Below are 6,309 nucleotides of genomic sequence, written 5' to 3' on the forward strand. Positions count from 1 at the left end.
GCAGCTGAATTGGATCTATTTTTCTCTATCTCTCTCCAGTCCTGCTGCCTGAGCTAAAGACTTTCTCCAGCACTTTGTGTAGGATTAGACCATGTCAGTTCCCATTTCGCCTCACCTGTGTCTTTTGTTCTTGGGTTCACAACATCTACTCTTCCACCGAACCAACTCCAGACCCCCTCCCCCCAACTCTTTCACTGAAGGCTAAATGTCTGTTACTGGAAGTTATCGCAAACGGGAAAATAGAAGGAAAAGTCACAGGTAGAGACAGAGGAGAAAACGAGCGTAAAGGAAATGACGGGTAACGATGGGACCAGGAATGGTGATGCCGACGACAGTATACACCATATCAGGCAGTTTTGTCAGAACCGGGAAGAAGGAGTGCTAGGTTTGCCTCAAGATTCAATTTAAGCCGGGAGAAGGTGAGATGAAAAAGGGATCTTTACGTGAGGCAGCTCGTCAGGACGAAATTGGAAGCATATGTTAGATATAAGAAGCAGGAAGTAGGAGGGGCTCATGAGAAATATAGGGTAGCCAGGAAGGAGCTAAAGAGAGGACTTAGGAGAGTTCGAAGGGGGCATGAGAAGGCCTTTGTTATGGCCCAGTCCGAAGTCCGTGGACTGGCCCAAGGACTCCGGACTCTGGGTTCTCCGGCGGTCACTTGCTTCGGTTGGACTTAACCAGAAACACTAGAGGCTCATAGTGGAACTGGGAATATAAGTGGCCCTGGTATTGAGTGTGGTTGGGGGTCGTGTTGTCAAGATTCTCATGGCACAGATGGCTGGTGGAAGGCTGGAACGGACTCTTGCCATCCTTGGGGCTGCGTTGGAGAAACATGGCTACTGGAAACCTTGCTGGTAGTAGTCGGAGCTGCCATTACAGTATGGATTCAGTTGCTTCCCGGGCCAGCTGGGTGACCGTTAGCCACTCCGAGCTAGGTAGGGATCCGGTTGCTTCCGTAGCCAGCCAGGGCTGCCGACCGTAACGGTTACTCGGAGCTACCCCGATGCATAGATGGAACTGTCTGTCGTTCTTTCGTGTTTGTCTTTTCTTGTCCTCGCCCCTTGGGGTAAGTTAGTCCGTTTTGCCATTGCCCTGCGGCTGGAATCTGTCTTGTTTTTTTCTTTGCCTCTGTCGGATAAGTCCGGCCGTTCTGCCGTTACCCGACGGACGGTCCTGCCCCACCTTGTAGAGTTAAAGATGAGACCCGGTTTGTCGGCGGATAAGTCCCGGCTCTATGTCTGCGTACTGTCCCGTCTCATGTCAGTGTCTTGCTAAAGATGAATCCCGGCTTGTTGAAGGTTAAGTCCCGGCTCCATGTTGGTTTACCGTTCCTAGACTGCCCCCTAGCTGCAGCCTCCGAGTTATTCAAGCTCCAGCCGCAAGCCTCGACCCAAGCCTGCAGCCTCAAGATCTCCAGCCTCTAGCCAAGCCTCAACACCCCAAGCCTCTAGCCAACTCTTTAGTCTCTAGCCAAGTCTCTAGCCAAGCCTCAACCTCAGCCTCGTCTCTAGCCAAGCATCGTCAAGTCCTCGCCTGGGTTTAGGGTTCCGACCCCGAGGCAAGTCCAAGGTTCCGGGTTCTGGGTCCTTGTCCAGTCTCGGGCTTGGAATCCACCCCAGGCTTCTCGGTCCCAAACCCTCGTCCTGGCCGGACTTCCCTTGCCTAGACTGCATCCCGTCCCGTCCTTTGGTTCCGTCTCGTCTTGTTTCCCGGACTTCAGTGCATGTGTCTTGCAGTTGGGTCCCGATGCAACAGCCTTGGCCAACCCCAAGGCGTTCTATGCGTATGTGAAGAACAGGAGGATTACGAGAACGACGGTGGGACTGCTAAAGGATAAAAGGGCAACATGTGCCTGGAGGCGGAGGAGGCTGGGGAGGTCCAAAATGAATACTTTGCTTCAGAATTCACAAGTGAAAAGGATCTTAATCAGGGCAAAGGTCGAAATAGAGCAGGCCTGTGTGCGGGACAATGTGGAGATTAAGGAAATAAAAGTGCTGAATCTTCTTAAACATCAAGATTGATAAATTCCCAGGGCCGGATATGACACAACAACCCCAGTTGTTGGGGGAATAGAGAGAAGAGATTGCCGGAGGTTTAGCTATGATCTTTGAATCAGGGGGAGTGTCGGAGGACTGGAGAATGGCAATTTTTTTTACCCTTGTTTAAAAAAAATTGTAATAGGGAGAAACCTGGGAATTATAAACCGGTGAGTATTACGTTGGTGGTATGCAAATTACTGGAAAAAATTCTTAAGGATAGTATCTACAAGCATTTGGAGAAGTACAGTCTACTCATGAATAGTCAACATGGCTTTGTGAAGGGAAGATCGTGCTTCACGAACCTGATTGAGTTTTTTTGAAGAGGTATCAAAATAAATTGATGAGGGCTGGGCAGTGGATGTGGTCTGCATGGACTTTAGCAAGGCATTTAACAAGGTCCCTCAGGAGAGACTCATCCAGTACGACATTAGTCATGGGATAAGCAGAATATTGGCTGTTTGGATATAAAAAAAAAGCTTGAAGGAAGGAAGCAGAGGGTAGTTGCGGAAGGAAAGTATTCTGCATGGAGGTCGGTGACTAGTGGACTGCCGCAGTGATCTGTCCAGGGACCCCTGCTATTTGTGATTTTTATCAGTGACCTGGATGTAGACGCGGAAGGATGGGTGAGTGAGTTTGCGGATGACATGAAGATTGGAGGAGATGTGGATGGAGCTGTAGGTGGTCGAAGGTTACAAGAGGATATAGACAGGCTGCAGAGTTGGGCTGAAAAATGGCAGATGGAGTTCAAGCTGGATAAGTGTGTGGTGATGCATTTTGGAAGGACAAACCAGAAGACTGAGTACGGGATTAATGGTCAGTTACTTAAGAGCGTGGATGAAAAAAGGGACTTTGGGGTTCAAATCCATACATCCCTCAAGGTCGCTGCGCAGGTTGATAGGGTAGTTAAGAAGGCCTATGGGATGCTAGGCTTTATTAACAGGGGGATTGAGTTCAAGAGTAGAGAGGTCATGTTGCAACTCTACAAATCTCTGGTGAGACCGCACTTAGAGTATTATGTTCAATTCTGGTCACCCCATTATAGGAAGGATGTGGAAGCTACGGAGAGGGTGCAGGAGATTTACCAGGATGTTAACTGGTTTGGAGAAAAAGTCATATGAAGCCAGGTTAGCAGAGCTGGGACTTTTCTCTTTGGAGCGTAGAAGAATGAGAGGGCACTTGATAGAGGTCTACAAGGTTATGAGAGTCATAAATAGGGTGGATATTCAGTACGTGTTTCCAAAGGCACCAACAGCAAACACCAGAGGGCATATGAACAACATTAAGGGATGGGAGTTTAGGGGTGACTTCAGGGGTAAGTTTTTTTACACAGAGGTTTGTGAGTGCCTGGAATGACTTGCCAGGGATGGTGGTAGAGGTTAAAACATTAGGAGTATTTAAGAGCCTCTTAGACAGGCACAGGGATGAAGGAAAAATAGAGGGTTATGCGGTTGTGTGGATTTAGTACATTTTTAAAGGATTATATGGTTCGGCACAACATGGAGGGTTGAAGGGCCTGTACTGTACTGTAGTGTTCTATGGTTCTTTGGAGTTTTCTGGGATGTTGAGGCCGGTGCTGTCGTCGGGATCGGCTGTAAATAGTTGTTTTATAACTATAAGGCAACACGCAGAAAATGCTGGAGCAGCTCAGCAGATGGAAAAGAGTAAACATTCAACTCTTCGGGCCGACAACCGTCATGATTTTGTCCGTGCTGTTCTGTATTTCCAGCATCAACAGATGCTCTCCTGCTTTGTTTGTAACTCAGTTCATCATATTGTTTCCGTTTACTCACAAGTGGGAGTACAGAATAGGGGCATGAAGGCAGCTGAATTGTACTACTGCACAGTCTTTATTTCTATCGTTAATGAGTTTCAAAATCCGATTCAGTGGGTATTTCACCGCATTCTTGAGATCCTCTCGGAATTTGCTCTGATTTATGGCGTAAGTACACGTGTTGGTGCAGGAACTGAGGATCTGCAGCATTCCCGATGTCTCATCTATAATGTGAACGGGATTCATGACAGAATAATAAACAAAACTCTTTGAAATCCGCTGATAAATGTAAAATACAAACGTGTTCCCCACAACAATATGAAACTACCCGTTATACTGAAGAGCAAAACGATGGATTTGCGACGGTTCTCTATCTCCCGGTCCTTGTCATTCTCTTCACTTTTTTTCTCCTCGGAGCCGCCTGCGTGCTGGACTAGCCGCTAGAATTCGCCTGGCTGTCAGAATATTGGGCATCAAAATCAGAAAGAATGGGACACATGGTGTTAAAATACGGTGAAACATCTCAAAAGCCGCCCATGAAGGAGAGTTTTTGTAGCTCGGTGTAAGAACACAATACCAGGAAATTCCATCAATTATTACAAGAGGCTCAGAGGTAAAACCCCATGGGACACTCTCCAAACAAGTCAGCACATTCACTGCCCCGATAACCACAGCAGCGGTTCTCTCGGTGCAATATTTTATCTTCAGCTTCTCACAGCAAATAGCTACAAATCAATCGAAGGTGAAAGCGACAGTCAGCCAGACTGCAGTGCTCGCAAAAATCTAGCAGTACTGCACACAGGAGTGATGAACGGGAATGATTGTGGAAAGTAAATCCAAGCAGTCCACATCAGCAGCGGTTGCGATATAACGACCAGGAGATTGGCCGCTGCCATTCCCACCAGGTAGCGAGTTACACATTTGGAGAGACCGCTCTTTCCCAGGGACAGGATCACAATCGCCACCAGGTTCGCTGAAAGAAAGAGGGGAAATAAAATAGCAAATTGAGAAAATACTGAACAGAACCCAGTGCAGCATTTTTCGGGGATCGTGAAATATTTCCACTGTTTTGCTGTATGTAGCGGTAGAAGAGTGAAGAGAGAGTCAAGATCTGGCTGAGTTTACGTATTAAAATAAAGTCAAATGATTTGAATTCGGATTCCCTTCTGATGACCAAAATGTGAAAAGGCAGCCACAAGATAAAACTAGGTAACCGCAGAGTCAATTAATGGTTGGAATAATTTCTGTCGGCGTCATCCGCGTCTGATATGAATGAAATGAATAAAACTCGACGCTGATTGCGTGATTCTTGCATTAAAAATCATCAACTTCCATGCGACTACCTGTCAGCGACAGAACAGCCGAAGGACACAACGGAAACAGCAAATCACGGAACCACTCATCCAGACGAAATAAAATATGTGGGAAAGATGTTAATGTGTATTTTCTTTTATCTGTTTCAGAGAACCCCCATGACACGACTAACTATTTCTCATTATTAGAGTCCTCATGGCCTGTTGAATAAGCATCCCACATTATGGTAGTCATGGACATTATCCGGACCCATGTTGTAAGCAGCAAGCTCACCTTTAAGCTGCTGCTCTTTGGTCCAGCTTGGAAACTTTTGTTTAATGGCTCCAAACATTTCTACCACATGTCTCTGTTCCTTGCATAAGATGTTCTCTGCTGTCATAAGATCCACGAAGTGAATGCCAGCGTTTGTCAACCTGGATGGGACCAAATGCATTCCCATGGTTACCGCAGCCATTTACCAATGCATTGCCTACTCGAGATTAAAGAGATGCTATAGCACCTTTTTGGATCGATTTGGTGGGCATGGACAACTTGGTATATCGAAGACTTGCAACGATTTGCCCTCTGAAGGTCCGTCTCCATCATCTTTTGAGAAGCCGCAACACCACTGAACCCTAGGCCGTCCTGGTTTGCAGTGACCTGGGAAGCGCCTGTTTTGTCAACCCTTGTAATGTCTCCGTACCTACAAAATCTTGACATAGTTCTGTTACTGGTAGCTACAGAAGGTTGAATGGCGTTCTGATAAAATTTTGGATGATGACACCTTTACAAGCTCACAGAGATGCGTGGGGTAATTATATCTGTACCTCTGCCTCTTGAGTAAAGCCTCACAAGCCAAAGTCCCAACATCTACCAGTCACACAAAAGCACAACTGTACATCCAAAATGCTGGTAGAACACAGCAGGCTAGGCAGCATCTATAGGGAGAAGCGATGTCGACGTTTCGGGCCGAGACCCTACGTCAGGACTAACCGAAAGGAAAGATAGAAAGAGCATTGAAAGTACAGGGGGGAGGGGGGAATGCGAAATGATAGGAGAAAACCCAAGGGGGTGGGATGAAGCTAAGAGCTGGAAAGGTGATTGGCGAAAGAACTGGAGATGCAAAAGGATCATGGGACGGGAGGCCTCAGGAGAAAGAAAGGAGGGGGGGGAGCACCCAAGGGAGATGGAGAACAGGTAAACAAC

General features: G+C 47.0%; 1 pseudogene; it reads right to left on the reverse strand.

The window, feature by feature from the left end:
• Window positions 1-5,295: 5,295 nt before the first annotated feature.
• On the reverse strand, window positions 5,296-5,823 carry LOC140723847 (lysozyme g-like; annotated as a pseudogene).
• Window positions 5,824-6,309: the final 486 nt, after the last annotated feature.

This window comes from Hemitrygon akajei, unplaced genomic scaffold, assembly GCF_048418815.1.
Source record: "Hemitrygon akajei unplaced genomic scaffold, sHemAka1.3 Scf000140, whole genome shotgun sequence".
In the NCBI taxonomy this organism is placed as follows: Eukaryota; Metazoa; Chordata; class Chondrichthyes; order Myliobatiformes; family Dasyatidae; genus Hemitrygon; species Hemitrygon akajei.